The sequence below is a fragment of the Bombus pyrosoma genome, linkage group LG18, assembly GCF_014825855.1.
Source record: "Bombus pyrosoma isolate SC7728 linkage group LG18, ASM1482585v1, whole genome shotgun sequence".
NCBI lineage: Eukaryota > Metazoa > Arthropoda > Insecta > Hymenoptera > Apidae > Bombus > Bombus pyrosoma.
This window is the reverse complement of record NC_057787.1, coordinates 3267030-3285395: the sequence shown is the minus strand read 5'-3', so window position 1 is coordinate 3285395 and position 18366 is coordinate 3267030. Positions and strand designations below refer to the sequence as shown.

Sequence of the window (18366 nt, the reverse complement as noted above, 5' to 3'; positions counted from 1 at the left end):
AGAGAGGGTAACGATTGTCAGAGAGACCGATGAGGACGAAAGGGCCGCGAGGCAATATTTTCACTTCGCCTTTGTTCTTTCCTTCTCTTTTTCGTCTCTACGGCGTCGTTGCAGCCTTCTCTCCTCTCTTACCACGTTTCGTCCTGCTCGCTCCAATCGAAAACGTTACACACCAAATGAAAATCTATCGATCGCGTTGCCCTGTAACGGATTTAATTTAATTTTCTACACTGTCGTCGCCCGGGACTGTCAAGGAGCCATGCAGAGGAACGAAGAGAGAAGAAAAGACGGAGAAGGAATTTGAACTGTTGCTTGTTCGACCAGTTTGAATACTTTTGAAAGCTGATGCGTAGAGTATGTCAGTGAACGAACGTGGTTACTATGAAATATTGCCTCAGCTGTGCTCTCTTGTCTTGCCCTATACATATACGTGTATTAAAGCTGTTACTATTATTCTTGGGTATAAAGAAAGTTAATTTATTCTCCAATATAATTTGCAATATAATTTTTGCCTCTGAAGTTTCCTTGAACAGACTGTTATTCTTTTGAAATGAAAGAAAATAAATATACTATAACAAAAATACTGACATGTAACAAAACTATACATAAATATTAATAATATTTCTAAAAATGGCGTTTCTGTAAAATACGGTCGTTTCTCGGAAAAGTACATATACTTATATACTGTATGTATTTTCTTTTTAAGTATGAATTACTTGTTATCTTATTCTATTGTTTTACTGTATGACTCGTTTGTAAAATGGATTATCAGTGAAAATAAATAAATAAATAATAAAAGAACTGATTTTATCAGGATTCGGAAAATATATTGGAAAAAGAAATTGTTACCGAGAGGCGTAAATTTTCGCTACGATTCAGATAATCGACGCCGCGAATTAGTCGTTCCCCTGTTTCGATTAGTATAACAGAGGTAGTTCAAATTATTTTAACACCGAATTAACAGGGTTAATATAAACTTGTATATTTAACAATATTTAATATTATAATGAGCACATCACAAATTATTTAACGATGAATACAATTAGTTTGTTAGTAATTCTATCCGATTTTATGATATTTCTGGATATATTTGTTAGACTAAGCGACTTTAATTTTATTCGTCAGAACTTCTCGATGCATAACGTTTGAATCCTCAAATGGTACTGACTGCCCTTCGACCTTTTTCTTTGTCTTCTCTGGGAGACGACCCCTACTACGCTCGGGTCACGCCACCGTTCGCGCCTATGATCACGTATGCCACCTTCTTTGTGCGAAATAAAATAACGGTCACGTTAAACAAATCGACGTTTCTAGAACTCGCTGCTTGATGAATTATGCGCTTGTCGCTACATTGTATATTTTTCGTCGGTCGTATCAGACGATCTGTCTGCGACACTGTAGTAGCACGAGCGACGGTTAGGAATACGGCCTATGGTAAGCCTCGTGGCGTAACAGAAATAAAATACGCAAGTATGTGAGACTTTTAAGACTATTCCAGATCGTATCTAGAAATATCAATTTCAGAAGGAAACGGATGACGATAAAAATTACCTGTATGAACGAATCTTTGACAGACAATGCATAGTTGTATGAGTTAGCGGCCTGGCACAGGGAAAAGAAGGATTTCATGGCGAGATATGTTGCCCCCGTATTCATTTTTATTACTCCAGTGATTTAAACTTTATCTCAGCGTACCACTTGCTTCCGTGCAGTGGACCTTCCAAATAAACGATACGACGCGCGGTAAGGTTTTCAATTCCGCGGTTTCCCTTTTTCTCCACGTAAGTTGCTTTTCGGGACAGGGATAGCATTTTTATCGATGGATAAAAAAGGAGTCGAGAATAACCATCGACAATGGAGTTGTCACAGACGGAATGTCACAGACGAAATCCGACTAAACAAAGCGATAAGATAGCGAAATTCCAAGCGCCTTAGCATGAGTGACCATCGGGATAATATCCGGTCACTCTATCCGTTCTCAGAGATATATGATCGAAGCCTTTTCCCACTCCCACAAATAAAAGAATTTAAATACTCCCCCTAAAAATCATTCAAGTCAGTCTTGAACAGTCACGCCTAGAGCTCGGAAGTGTATTGCAAACAAGAAAAAAAAAAGTTTCTTTTTTTTCTTTCTTAAACTTCTTTTTTTTATTTTACGTGACAGAGTATCGGACGGCCACAAAGAGGTATTAATGCCTTATAAATGTCAAAAAATATATAATACTTATTTGTATCTCCCTTCTATTGTCACAGGGGTCTCGGAATATAGCGCTAGGATAATCACATTTTGCACACCATAGCCATTAAAGCAGTAACTAAATACTTGATATAAAAAACCCTCCCAAGTCAGCACTTGACATTCTGTTCTGTTACGATATTCTGTATCATTACTCTGTCAGTTTATATAATATATTTTGCAATAACTATCATAATTGAAGTACCAATCTCTCACCTTACGTGCGGAACGTGAAATAATCTCGAATCGACGCTACACTATCGCACTACCAAATTTTTATATATGTAAGGAGGATTAATAGATTTCCTTCTACTGAAAGTTATTGGTAAAATTTATATTAAGTAATTATAGAAGACACATTTGTTAAGTATTTTCATGATGTAAGAGATTCCTTCATTCTAAAAGTATGCGAAACTACTTAACACGAATCTGCGAGTTTGCAAATATAAATCATTAGTGCATTGGTATTATTATTAAGAAAATTCAATGTCCAATTTTTCGTTGATATTTCATTAGATGCAGACTTAAGTATCGAACTTGCAAGCAAGATACGCGCGATCTTAGCGAAAAATCGTGATGCGTGGAATTGATATCAACGATCGTGGTGATCGTTGGAAGCTAGTTGCGCCAGTGTAAAAGTAATTGGTGTAAACTGATCATTTGGTTGTTTCAACAGTAGTTCTCATGCTATTATTTTGTACATCGTTATTGTAATTATAATTATTCGTAAGTTGACACGGCTGATCGTAATTACAGATTTCAATTTCTTCAGGCGGATTCTTTCCGTGGATTCGGGATTCTACTCGAACGAATCGCAATGCGTGTACACGTTTGGATGCAGCTGAGTGAGCGTGACACTTGAAAGAGATAATTCACGAGATAAATTCACGTGGGGGAGAAACGGTGCCCATGGCGATATTCAAATTCAAGAAACACCCGAGTGCAAATGTACACCGTAGCAGAAACTTTTCGCGGCTGCGCCTGCCGTGCGGAAACTTTACGGCGGAAAGTTCTCAGCAAGCTCCGAAAGAAGCTTAGATTAAGTACGGTTATGGTTGCGCGGCCGGTTTTTTTTCTTTTCCACGTTGGAGAAATACTTTAAGATCAATAAAACCGGTCGAACCGACACAAAGTCGATGTAATTCGATGGGTCATGTTCAACATTCTCGTCATTGCTGTAAAAATTATCTTTCGCATAATTGTACTAATATTAGTAATAAAATCTGACAAACTGATAGTAACAAATTACTATCAATACCAATAAATATTCCTGCACAGTAGTAACAAGTTCAGTAATAAATCAACTATAAAATTTCACATTTGATATAATAAAGAAACATACGAAAATCTTTAAAAAGCTAAGTTTTTCAAGTATGCAAAAATACGTTTAATCCTCCTTTTATTAAAGCAAATCGCGATTTCCAATTCCAACAGGAACGGAAACGTATTTATTAAAAACGCTTAAATCCAAATATTAAAAGAAGTCATATCAAACTATTTTGTTTCCGCCATATACAATTTTCATAACAGTAATAAGGACTGTATTTACGAAGTGACACAAAAACTAAAGAAATTCTCATTGGATTTATCCATACTAATCCTGTACACGATTTCCAACACAACCTGTTTCGCACAATGTTCTTTCACACTATTCCGTCGCAATGGAAACCGTTATGAAATTTTACCTAACGCGCCATCTTAAAGTTTCCCTTCCAACAAAATTGCGCAATTGCTAGGAGTCTTGAAAATTCCGGGATATCGTTGAGCATTCGCACAAAAACATTCCATTAGAAATTACAATAAGACTATTAAGGCAAACCGCGTAAGTTGCGTTGCATTCTCATAATTTAATCTCAGTAGTTATAACGAAAAGCTGAATGTAATCATTAATATAAATGAAGTCTTTAGAAGAAAAATAGTACATGTGGTAAAACTTTTAATTTGAGAAAATTAAGTTTAACAGAAGCAATGCAAACATCAATAGGATTCTAAACATTAAAATATATTGTTATACATACTATGAAATATAATTAGAAATTCACTGTATAAATATATAGAATAAAAATGTGGTAGATGCAAAATGTAGAATACATATAAAACCTATGTAAAATATGACGTATTAAATATACATTTAAATTTAGAAGAATTGCATAAAACAATTCAATTTAAAGGCAGCTGGATGGTGGAACCAATTATGATATCCAATCCAAAGGAACAATTACGGCAAATGCTAGGAAGTCACGATGGTGTAGTTTAAAAGCAGCCATTATGAGAAAGGCTCATCTGCAAAGTGTTGCGTGTGTCAATGTAATGTAAAACCGATGATCACGCTATAGGAATATAATTGGGTAATTATACCTTGAGAAGAAGAGATTTTTTAATAAATACTTGACCATGATTTAGATAAGTAATCACATAGGGTTCCTATTATACAGGTGTCAGGAAATTTAAGGGATGACTCTTGAAGCCGAAATAAGAGGAAAATTAAGCATAAAAGAATTGCGTTTTCGTCTTTCCTTTTTAGTTATATAGACAATTAGAAATCGGTCAAAATAATCCTGCACGAGAGAAAATCTTCTTACGCAAACGAAAGGAGGTTAGTCTAAGCAACGAGACGTGCAGTGATCGTTAATTCAAACGATACATGGGGGCAGCAGCTTACCTCGTACAAGTCGTAGAGAAGACCGTGGTATTCGGAGACGTATACTGCGATTGTCCCGTCCAAGTTCGACAAATATGTCTGTGATACTGAATGCTGCCAGTAGGGCTACGAATTTTTGTACGATGTCTGTAAATATCCATGTAGAGAAAGATTTGTGTATGCGCTACGTAGAAGATGAATGTTTTTGTTGATGTATACATTTTTTTTGCTAGATCGTTAATCTGTAACTGTGTGCCTGCTTGTGTCACCGGCTCATGTGTCCCTCCTTCCCCCACCACTTTGAATGTTGCTCGGCGAAACTAAGGTACAAGGAGTCATTTAGTCGTCTCATTTCGTACCGATAACATGGGTCGCGTTGCGTCAGGTTTATAACATATTATAACCTATTGATAGCGTTGGTTCTTTATTACTGACATTAGTACATTTTTCACATTATTCATTACTATATTTTTTACTATCGTTTAACTTCGTAACTTATATAAGTAGACTTAAGTACTTCAAAGCAAGATTTCGCATGCGTTTCTGTAGTATTATTTAAGTATATTTAGTTGTGAACTTTTCAATTCTTGCAAATATTTTCAACTATTTATAACACGCGACTATAGTGTATTAGTGGAGTGTATATTTCATATTCTAGTAACGAACATTCTCAGTATAATTCTTGCAAATGATCGCATTGCATTCACGGTATTCGTAAACATTTGTTCGATATCGAGAAATATCTTATAATTTTAAACCAATAGTTTTCATCCGTATTCCAATTTCTTAATAATAATCTCTTAAGTGTGAAAAGAAAAGTAGCAGTATTTTTTAAATAAACATTCGATAGAGAAAGGAAGAAAAACATCGAAACAATACTTCGCTTCTTTTCTATTCCCCACCCCACCTCACCCATAAACAATTTTATTTTTAGGGAATATTTGTGACCACGTGCAATGCGGTTTGTAGAGTCAGTGGTTGCTCCGCAAAAATATTTTTCAATATTTTCAAATCACGGTCGTTTTGATTAAATTCAAGTAAATAATCACGCGCGAAAGTAGTAATATTTTATCAAACAATTTCATACGCGACATTAGAATTCTTGTTCGCCGATTATAATTTTATATTCTTTTGAACATTCTTTTTTGGTACTAGAGTCAGTGCATCTCTCAAGAGGACAAAGCCTCTACAGAAGCTCAAGAATGTAAGTAGTTTTACATATTGTATTTCAATTTGTTCTATTTATTATATTTTGTTTGAATTATTGTTAATTATACAATAAAAATGATTGATAATTTAGAAAGCTGTAAATGTCCTTTTTAATTGAAATAAAGTCTTAAAGTCTTAACATTTAAGTACAATAAAACTATCTGATACACATAACAAAATTACTGAATTTTCAATGTTATGTTCTCAAACTTTTATGTTAGAGTTTCAATTTATATACTTATTAGAGTTTAGTCTTTATTGTTGCTAAAGTTCCATGCTTGTTATTGTGTATTAATGATATTTTATGTTTTGTACTTTGTACTTTACATGTACTTGAATTATGTGTATTCTGTATATTTTGCTTTGAATAATATTGATTAAAAAATACAATTTAATTGAAAATTTCACAGGTTAGGGTTTTCTAAGATTATTCTTCTATTAAAATAAAAAAAAGTGTTAAAGTCTTAATACCACATTCTAAAACAAATGACTAATATATTTAAAAAATCATTAGATTCTTGATTTCTAGATTTTAAACTTTTATATTAGAGTTTCAGTTTTTATATTTATGGATGTTTATTAGAATTTCAATCTTTATTATTACTAAAGTTGCGGATGTAATAAATTTCCGTTTTTCATAATCTCCAACATTCCAAATAATCAGCGATCACTTATCGTGTTTTGTTTTGTAACAGATTTTTCACAATCTCCATTTCCACCATTGGATTTTCAACGGTTCCTGCCTGATGTTAATCTTTCTAATGATATTTGCTGAGATAGTGCAGTGTCGATGACAACGTTTTCCATTTCTCCGCTTCTAATGGTGAGTTGCATGCATTTTTGTCCCTCCGGTCACTCAATCATGTCGTAGGATAAAGGGTCCGAATCGGCACGGGTGACTGACTGGCCATATTATGTAGAATTTTTTGCGAGCATAGTGACCGCGGGTATTTTTTATACTCGTGAGTAGTAACATTTTTTTTCATATCTTTATTTATTAGTTCAGGATAGGTCTTCTTGCACATCGCGATTATAATAATTAATTTTTTAATAATTAGTTTAAACATAAATTTGAGAATATATTCGTGGTACTTATATGTATAATAGTATTCGGTATAAATATTTGCAAAAGGCAAATATCTAGACGAATATACCTGTATGACATAAATATATTTAATCTTAAGCAATGAATTTTAGTATAAACAAAAGATATCGAAGCGATTTCGTTTGAGCATTTTGTAGGGGAGAAATCGCCCTCCGATTTCGTTGCAATAAACATGCAATTTTCATTCAATGATAATGACGATTCATGCAATATATGATACATACATTTTGTGACAATATTAAGTCACATTCTTCTATTTGGCTTCAGATATTATAAACATAAGTAGAATTTAAAATCTGAATTAAAATTCATTTTTTCCGTACAAGAATGTGTGAAATTTTGCGTGCAAGAAAAAACTTCGCGGCAAGCAGATTTTTGAATCAAAGCAATAATTTTGAACACTGTTTCTGCATTTTCGGAAATATGCTTTGACGAAGAGATTGCCTGAGATTATTTCTATCTTGGTAATACATTTAGAGTCAATTATTCCATTCCATCGAGTTTTAGTCTTTTCTCAATTAATGCTACTTTTTTGATAACGTTAAAATTTCAGTAATTTATTAAATTAATAAAGCAGAGTTATTATAATCCGAAACGAAGTAATAAAATGTAAAATCAAAGAACGTTAGTCCGTTAAATACAAATCAGACGCACTAATCATGTTTTTAGATTAGGATTTTCAGATTTAACCATTTCCGTGCCCATTATCAGGATCTCATTCGCGTGTCCAGGTGCTACTTGAATGGGGAAAAAACATTGGGCACGATGACTATAATTAGTGCAAAAATTTCTCATCTGCTGACGATGTGTTAATGTATCGTGCACGACGTATTTTCCACATTGTGTGTGTGTGTGGTTAAGCTGTGGAATTGCGTCGCTTTTTTCATGCGCTACAACTTAAGATACTAAAAATGTGGAGACATATATTAATTCAACTTATGTATCAATACAATCGCAATTGGTGGTTGTTACAACCGTTCGCGGAGACACGCGATCGTAAGGAAAACGCGTTAGCGAGAGGCGTAAATTCTCGCTACGATTCTGATAATCGACGCCGCGAATTAGTCGTTCCCCTGTTTCGATTAGTATAACAGAGGTAGTTCAAATGATTTTAACACCGAATTAACAGGGTTAATATAAACTTGTATATTTAACAATATTTAAAATTATAATGAACACGTCACAAATGATTTAACGATGATACAATTAGTTTGTTACAGTAATTCGACCCGACTTTATGATATTTTTCGAGGTACTCGTTTGACTAATTTTATTCGTCTGAACCTCTCGATGCATTCCGTTTGAATCCTCAAATGATATAGATTACCCTTCGATTTTTTCCCTTTGTCTTCTCTGGGAGACAACCCCCACCACGCTCGGGTCACGCCACCGTTCGCGCCTATGATTTCGTATGCCACCTTCTTTGTGTAGATAAAATAACGGACCGAAGGCGAATCGATGTTTCTAGAACTTGCTGCTTTATGACAACTATGCGCTTGTCGCTACATTGTATATGTCGGGTTAGCGTTAGGTTTAGGGGCGTGTAACGAATCTTCATTCGGACTAGCCATCGTTGTTGTACAATACAGATTATATTTACTGGTATAAATATTGATTTTTACAAAGTTTGACAAATAACCGTAGTGATTAAACACTGTAGATGTCAATAACAATGTTCTTAGGTTCAATAACGAATCCACGGTCAACGGGGTAACTCTTTGTTAAACGTAGAATATATTTTGAAGCACAAAGTAACGTTTGCTGTGACGCTCGATATAATACTGCACGTACAAGATGATGTGAAAACTCTCCAAGGTGATTGCAAGAATAAAAGATTGATGGAAACTTTCCTCTCCTTACGATCGCGTTTGTTCGTTACATATTGGCCGGGGGTACCAACAAAATTCCAGTCGCCGTTGCTAGGCAGACCTGCGTAGAGCTGACATTGTTCCTGCCCGGGATTTGATTGTTAATACAACGTGTGTCCCACAATATTGGCACTTTTCTGTTAGGTAAAAACATTCATCCCGTGGCCATGTTCAGAGACCAGTTGTGTCACCTCGAGCCTGTCACGACCGGCATACTTTTAAATCCGTTGGACTGATGACGGAGATAAAGATGTGGCGGCACTCGGCGACAATGTATATCGCCGAAGTGCCTAATGAGCCATCAATATCCCAACGGTCCTTCCGCCGAACGTTCGAGAAGAAGGCGTGCGTGGCAACGGTCGCGGACGCCTAACAAACGCGTGGATATTGGGGATATTGAGGGGTGACAAAGGATCCGATCATATGTCAAATTGTAAGAGCTTCAGTCTTGAAAAGTCACGCCTAGAGGTCGGAAGTAAATTGTAAACTAAATGTTAGAAAAAAAATAAAGTTTCTTTTTTTATTTTTCATTTTTCATCTGAAATTTCTTTATTTTTATTTATTTATTTATTTATTTTTGTTATTTTACGTGACAAACCCAAGCCTACTGTTACAAATCTCGAGCAAACATAATCGGATTGAATCATAACAACTACTTCTAAGTTTTTTTATTTAAGTACAGCTATGATAAATAGTCTAGACTAAAGTATTGGGATTTTCCCAAAAATTCCAAAAGAAAGGCGCCGATGTCCTTTCATCTCCGACATATATATTTCGCTGGTCATGTAAGACGATCCGTCTGCAACACTGTAGTACCACGAGCGATAGTTAGGTACACGGCTTATAGTAAGCCTCGGGGCGTAACAGTGGTAATATTAGCTACATGGATAACTGTAACCACGCTGCTAATATTGCTGTAAATTACAATTATAATTCCAAGTTTACTTATATTTATTTTAACGATATAATTCCTTTAGACGTATTTTATCACGTTTTGCACATTGGTCACTAGCCTTCGTCAGTCGATTTCAGGAAAATGGTACGTAAATTAGAATGTGCATGTTGTGTGTTAAGCTCGGGTATCGGAGGCGTCCGGGACGTTCTCTCTAGTGTAAGCTCTTGCGCCCGGATGTTATGTGTGAGAATCGTGCAGGTGGGCCTCTGGTCAGACAGGCGCGTTTTCGGGTGATCAACCTGTTTCAGAGAATTTCATTCGAATTATCGACGGTAAAACTGGAACATGTCATCGTCTCTGGCTTTGCCCCTCGATTTTTTTAATTTCGCGGTCGTGACAGCGAGTGGTTTTCGAAACGAACATTAATATTGCTCGAGCATGCACATGCGAACGGACAGCGATCGCTATATTATCGTTGTTCATCCATGTATACTTGGATCAGCTTCCGCGATTTATGTTTTTATTTCACCTTTGTATTTTATTTTTTGGTTTTCGATTTAGAAAGTCTCGAGCTTAGATGTAAGTTTCAGCGGGCATTGCGCCCGAAGAAAGAAGAGGCTACAAGCAGAAGAGGCCTGGTAAACTGCCATAGAAGAGGGCAACCACCAATGACTCCCCATCCTCTGGATCATCCAGAGCATGGGAAGTCATTCTTGTTACTACCTCGTCACTATGCTCGCTTTTAGTATTTGTAGTAGTAGAAGTAGTTCTTTTTTTTTGCTCGATGTATATAACAGATAGTAAAAGTTAAAAGACAAGTGTTCCTATGTATCGTCGGAGAAAGGGATGAACGTAACTGGTTAAAACAGAAACTAGCCAGATGAGAAGGGGTGGAGACAGCTCGGGGAAAGGCCGCGTCGTTTTTCGTTAAATGCTTATCTAACGAATCCTCTGGTTCGTCTGGCTATTGACGCGCTTGTTGTTCGTACCGTGAGCGAACAATTACCCCCGACTCCTCTGTGATAACTGGCTGAAAACGAAAAAAACGAGGTCGGGGGAGGCAGCATCGAAAAATAGAATGATTAATCGTAGTTGGCTCGCGCACGGATACTCTCGCCCCTTTTCCAGGTGTAGAGTGCGAAATTCAACAATGTTGGAAAATGGAGACCATGCGGTTACGGGATGTGGAGATATTCTTTCTGGCATTTATACGCTTTCAAGTTATGACAATAAAGGGACTAGTGAAAATTGGCGAATAGCGGTACTGGAGATTCTGTTAGCGGTGAGACGCGGTCAATGATGTGATAGGTTTTAAAAAGATACGATGCTCATACTTGAATTTTTTTGGGAGAACTTCTGAGGAATAGAATGTTGATAGATTTAGTAGTGGGTAATCTGATTATTGGTTTGCTCAGATTTTTGTACTAATTTATTAGGTAAAATTTTTAATGACATTGACGATTCTAGGACTATATTTTTTTATTTATTCAATTCTACGGATATTTCCTAAACTCGCCATCAGAATTCGCACTAGAAAAGAATTCTTTAAAATCTGTGTTAAATTATTCCATTCATGAAATATGCAATATGTAAAATGAATTTCATTACAATTGAAGATTTTTTTGATACATAAAGCTTTAATCGGTAATGCATTCTGTAATGTTATCAGCGCCAATGGCGTATTGCTGGTTTCCCTTTGAATCGTATCTTTACTTTAATCATTGACTGTAATACTATTCCAATTTGAAGTAAACGCGAGTATATGGTAGAAAACAGTAAATGACTGTCTTTTGCTCCACTGTTCCATTAAGCACAAGCGTTTTGAAATCGGAAATCGTAAATCCAATCGTAGTAAACTGCTTTAAATTTCTGGTTACGTGTATTAATATCGCACCGAGTCTTTAAAAATTCCAGAAAAGGTTAATGCAATTAGTGAAATACCCGATGAATATCTAGAGATTTTGCTTTATTATTTTGAAAAAGATAAAAAAGGTGGGATTAATTAATTTACCAACGAAAATAGAAGTAGATGTACGACATATTCGTTAATTCTATTATTCAAAACGAAACTATTTGACAAATTTAATTAAAGACTGTAAAGAATCATATGTCACCATCATGAAGTTTAGACACGCATTGTTTCAGGAGTGTTTTAAATGAGATAAAATAAGTCATCGATAGGATTATTTATCTAACAACAAAGTAGGCTAGCTTTATTCACAGAATAGTAGATTTTATGAATTTATTCTATCACATCATGGTTAACATATGTGGTTCATTGTGTGTTATCGCTTTAAATTCGGCGAATCTCGAGCAATTTAGCTGTAAAAAGGAAAATTAGAAATATCAAGTTCGAATTAATTTTTAATGTCGACTCTCTAATCGAACAAAATCAACTATCATAAAGAACGACATGCACGAATTTAAAATTACATACGAATTTTCATTAGGCATCAGAACTACATAGAATCAAATTCATTTGAAATCTGATTAAAGTCCTCTATTTCTATTCTATTTCTATTCTCATCCTCTATTCGTGGTACTTACAAATATGTATAATAGTATTCGGTATAAATATTTGCAAAAGGCAAATATCTAGACGAATATACCTGTATGACATAAATATACTTAATCTTAAGCAATGAATTTTAGTATAAATAAGAGATATCGAAGCGATTTCGTTTGAGCATTCTATAGTGGAGAAATCGAGTGTCCTCCGATTTCGTTGCAATAAAAGATGCAACACGATACTTGGAATGAGTAATTTTACTTGGATATTTACCAGGTTGCAAAGGAGTGTAGGGGGGTCGTAAAGCATCCCGAACAGACGGACGTACTCGTACAACGGGCACTCGAATGTTTTTCAAGCGATCTCTGAATAGGATCGCCCATTTCGAAGGGAAGAGCCTCGAGTGCACGACAATTTGACTAAAATTTGCACGAGGAAATGGAAACGGTTAAAGGGGCCGTTACAACCGCTCCTGTTCACGTTCTCCTTGTTCGACCCTGCTACTATTTTGTCCTATGTTCGCGGTTCGTGGATCTTAAAGAGCGGCGCAATCGCGTAGTTTCTTTTAACCCCTTCGGAATCGGGTGGAAAAAGACGTGCGGGCGATTAACAGCCCCTCCCTTTTGCCCTTTCTTCCTGCCTGACACCCTTTCTAGTTGGTGAAAGGAACAGAAGTTTGAGCATCGTAACGTTCATTTTGCCGCGAGCTCGCGAAACATCTCGAGCTTTGATCTCTATGGAAACGGAGACGGTGAACATGGAATTGGACTCGATTACTTACCTCGCATCCCCAGCTTTAGGAGCTGCTATATAATGATTCGCTTCTTTTTCTGTTTCGTATTTGTTCAGCCAGTTTTAAAGATAATTGAGAAATTGAAGTTAAGACCGAATGAAGGTAAATGCCAAAAGGAAAAATCTTTAATAAAAACAAAAACAGTGTTTCGACATCGATCTTCCCTCTTTATCAGTTTTCAAACATAATGAATGTTTATCAATGCTGTTAAAAGCTAAAGGACACGAAGAAGGGGCCAATAGATGGCCCTATGGATTATTTTGATTTCAAAAAAATTACAGATTCCGTACGTAAAGCTGCGATACCTCGGATCGTGGCGAGATAATTGAGACCCTAGACGTTTCAGAAAATAGGGACTCCGGGAGGCTGGTTAGAAAATAAAGAGAGGGTGCTGTTTAACGATACGGAAATAGCTATTTCGAAAGTAGATGCGCGATAATAGTGATACAAGCGGCCAAAATTGCGGGTAACTACTCGACGTGTCGTGAAAATTATGTCGGCGCGAGATCATGAGCTTCGAGAGCCTAATAACAATAACAAGTTTGTCGATGCTTCCGGGCTACGAGAAGGATAGTTTAGGTTACCGCGACTTGGTAGATGAGCTAGATTTATGCGGCGAATACAAAAGTTCGTCGTCAGATTACGATCGATCTCTCTGTACTCACAATCGCTTCGTAATCTCCAAGTTCGCATTCGACGAGAACGAACAGCATCATACTGTTGGCGATTAAAATAGCTTAACTGTCGATTGATTATATTGGTACAATGCAATTACGTTTCCGGAGTTTCGAGTTGATCTATACGTTCTATCTTTTCAGTTTTTAAAAAAAAGGGAATCCAATTGTTTTAACTATAATTTATATTACATAGTTAGTCTTCGATATAATATTCATCGTTGCTAATTGCACGTGTATACACAAATTTTTATGAAATTACAAGAAAAATTCTAAATTGATATTCAAATTTTCATATACATATGTATCTGTATTATTGAAACAAATGAAATAGCTTCTGAAGTTTCTTAAATATTCTAAAACGTATATTTCTAATGTGAACGATCACAGATAGAATTCAATATGAGCGTAGATAAATCATTGCGTGTTGAATATTTTTACAAAGCTTTTGACTCTGCTCCATGTATGTTTCTTATCGTTGCAATTTTTTTTGTCAAACGATTCTGATAGTGAGTTATGAAACACAAGTTTGTGCACCGATTTTACATCAAACACAAAAAATCATCAGAACATCAGAAATATATCACGAATATTTACAAACGGAATAATTTATTCCTATCGTGAAACTCCCATCTATCTATAAATCAAGCGAAATTACCACAAAAAGTAATAAGAACGAAAATAAACAGATGAGAAATGAGGGGAAAATATCACAGTGCTTGCCGCAATGTAATGTGAACAAATAACAAGTAGCTAATATTTCACATTACGACTGCGACATTTCCTGATCAACAAGACGTGTTTCTACATGGTGCACGCGACCTAGTCACTTGCTGACTCGAAGCAAGCTCGCGCGACATTTGAATAATCATCCCAGGAATCGGCGTCGGTTCGCTCTGGTTAACGAACACCTTTGTTAACACGTTGACTGCCACGACACCCGTATTCGGGTGTCAGCAAAGTTTCTGGTCAGGCCACGTAACCCACATTCGGGTGTCGCTTATTTGACTACTTGCGAAGGATCGTCGTAGGTATTTGAAAAGATATTCCATAATAATAAAACTGTTGAATCGTTATAAAAGTAATACGAAAATGGTTTATTAAAAAAATTATTTAGCATGTAAAACTTTAAAGCATTCTATACATAGCTGAGGTTGGTCGGGACAATTTGGTCAGTAAGTTGTTGTTTTCTTCAAATTCTTTTGTGCCTTTGTTCGGTCCATTCGACGTCTTTTATTTGCATAACATAGTTTGCATACGCGTCTAATGCTTCTTCCGAAATGATAAGCCTCGTAAAAACTTTCTTTTTCACTGCTATCTGATTTACTAGGAAATAAGTTTTCAATTTTTCTTTTCGACATTGTAACGAATTAGGGCAGAAATTTTAAGTTATACCGTTCGTTGCTCGGCCAAGATTCAAACTGATTTTGTAGAAAGTAGAGAAATGAGAAACAAATGCCAAGGAATGGAAACAAAAGAAACGAGAGGTAAGACCACCAGATGAGTGACTCGCATTATGAAAATATCGATGGGAGCACCGAGCAGAGAACGCTTGGTACTGCTGCACGCGTGGCCTGACGGAGATTTTTTTCAAAACAGGCGTGGCTGTCAACGTGTTAATACAGGACTGAATAGCATCAGAGCCTTCGTTCGTAGTAATATTTTAACGGGGCGTTATCATGTATCGTACATTCGTTACTCTAGGCTGATCCTGTCATATTTTTTTTTTATTTATTATTAACTTACGATCAATTCTCGCATTGAGAATTTTCAGTAATTTTCTCTGGCGTAGCGCAGTGATATGGTTAATTATTTATAATAAGTTAATACTTATTATAGATAAGTATAATTATAGATAAGTATTATAAATAAGTAATTGTTACTTAATATAAGTATCTAATTAAATCTTGTGCTTAGGTCTAACGGGTAGTATTTTTTTAGTCTGCGGATCTGGTCCGACGTGTAAAGTAATTTAGTTATTAGGGGCTTCCGATGTTTGTTGACTCTTTTGCTATATCTGTTGCTATATTTAGTTATTTCTTCTTTGACTGTTGTTTCGTCGACCATGCGCGGAGAGACGCGATCGCGAGAAGGCACGTCAACGGGAGTCGTAAATTCCCGTTACGATTAAATAATCGACGCCACGAAATGATCGATCCCCTGATTTCTGTTACGATAATATTACGATAATAGGGGTGGTTCAACTGAAATTACACTGAATTAACAGGTATAGAATAGTGTTTATTCCAACAACTTTATATAAGAACAATAGTTACGCCGATGCGTATATATAAGTGAAATAAATGACTGATTTAAGGTATGAAACTCGTGTTGAATAAGTGTAGTACTGTTGATGGCTGCTTGAGCACTCGCTCGAGAGTGCTGGACTAGGAATTGGAGTCGGAGTGGGACTGATTTGGAGAGAGTGAGCAACTGAACTCGACTGACTGCTGCCTTTACAGTGTCTTGGAGGAACGCTTGAAGTGGGTGGGGTCTTTTGACCGAAAAACAGCCTTTTGTGATGAACATGCGTTGGGTTTTTCCCGGCTGATGACTGTCCGCTTTCTCCGTGATGTTTAAGAGCGCCTAATAACTCAAGGACCTTTCCAAGACCCCGCCATAAACTGCAAATATTTCTCGAATTAGAGAATTCTCCAGACATGCAATTAGACTGGCGAACATTTGTGGAGACAATGCAGCTAAAGGCTAATGTCTTTATGGTGGGTCATTGCGTCTATTGAGAATCGGGAAGGCTGTAGGTTGACCGTTGGCTGCCAGGTAGCGAGGGACGGCGCGCAGAGGTCCTACGCGACGTAACAACTGTGGGTATATTAAGGTCGCGGTGTATTATTTCGTTGGTGACATACCAGGGTGCATTTATTAGGGATCTTAGCGTTTTCGATTGAAAGCGTTGAAGTATTTCAATGTTGGAATTACTTGCTGTTCCCCATAGTTGGATTCCGTAGATCCAGATAGGTTTTATTACGGTCTCATAGAGAGTAATTTTGTTCTGCGTACTTAGGTTGGAGCGTCGGCCAGTGAGCCAATAAAATTTTTTAAGTTTATCCTTGAGTTGCTTCGTTTTGTCTGTGATGTGTTTTTTCAGTATTATCGACGCGTTTTCGAAATTATAAAACGCGATCGTACAGCACGAGTATGTCTGACCATTTGCCCACGCGAAATCCTTAACACTAGGTTTACGGGACCCGTCAATTTGACGAATTTCAAAATTCAAAATGAAATATCTCAAAAACCATAGCATTAATTTTAACCATTTTGCACCGTAAATTAATTACATCATCTAAAGAATTTATATCCACAATTATTTTTTCCTAGGCTTTCTAATTTTTTAAATCTATATATAGTATACCTATCTCTACGGAACCCGTCAAATTGACGGGCTAACTGATTTCACAAACAAACACTTTTCAAAGACAGTGTGCAAAAGTTTCAGTTATTGTAGACATTTCCCATTATTGTCTCCGCTTATTGTAAGTATTTACAATAGGATCATTGAATTTGGGCACAGTATGTTTTTTTCTTGACCAATCCCCCTTTTCTAGCAATCATGAGTAAATCCAGGAGATATAATAAGATATTGAATATAATTTTCAACATCAATGAAGATTGTTCTGAGGATACCTCCGAAGAAGATCAATATGAATTAGGCCAAAGCGAAGCTGACAGCAAAAGTTCTGAATACACTGAAAGTGGAGAGACAGAAGGATCTTCGGATAGTGAAGAGGAAAACTTCTTGAAAGTGTGTCGTAACAAGAAAAAGATGCGTATTTTTTCTAGTTTTTATTCCGAGGATGAAAGACCGAGCATTCCAAGCACATCCCAAAATGTAATGGGTGAAATTGAAATTGCAATTGACGGAACACACTGAATAAAACTGAAAGCAGGTGGATCTAGGGGTAGGACGCCCGTTCGTATGATATTCAAGGATATCGCAAGGCCTACTGGCTATGCTAAGAGAAATATTATGTCGCGTTGTGTAACTAGTGCTTTCGAATTGATAATTGACAGACACATAATGGAACACATAAAAGATTGCACTGAAACCGAGGCGCATCGAGTTTTGAAAAAAGACGGTCAATCACAGTTGCTGAGTTACGTAGTTTTCTAGGAATTCTATATGCCCGGGGCGCATATGAAGCGAGATAATTGAAAGCCTCCGAAAGATTACAAACAGATAAATTTGCGCTGATATCCGAAATATGGAACAGATTTATAAGTAATAGCCAGGCTTTTTACAAGCCATGTGAAAATATCTCAATAGATGAACAATTATTTCCAACGAAAGTCCGATGCAGGTTTACGCATTATATGCCGAATAAGCCTCATAAATTTTGCATTAAATTTTGGTTTGCAGTTGACGTCCAAACAAAACATATTTTCAATGGTTTCCCTTATATGGGGAAAGATGAAACTCG

The 18366-nt window shown here is 36.3% G+C and overlaps 1 pseudogene; it reads left to right on the top strand.

Annotated features, from left to right (window-relative positions):
* The first annotated feature begins 17498 nt into the window (after positions 1-17498).
* LOC122577354 lies at positions 17499-18059 on the top strand (annotated as a pseudogene).
* Positions 18060-18366: the final 307 nt, after the last annotated feature.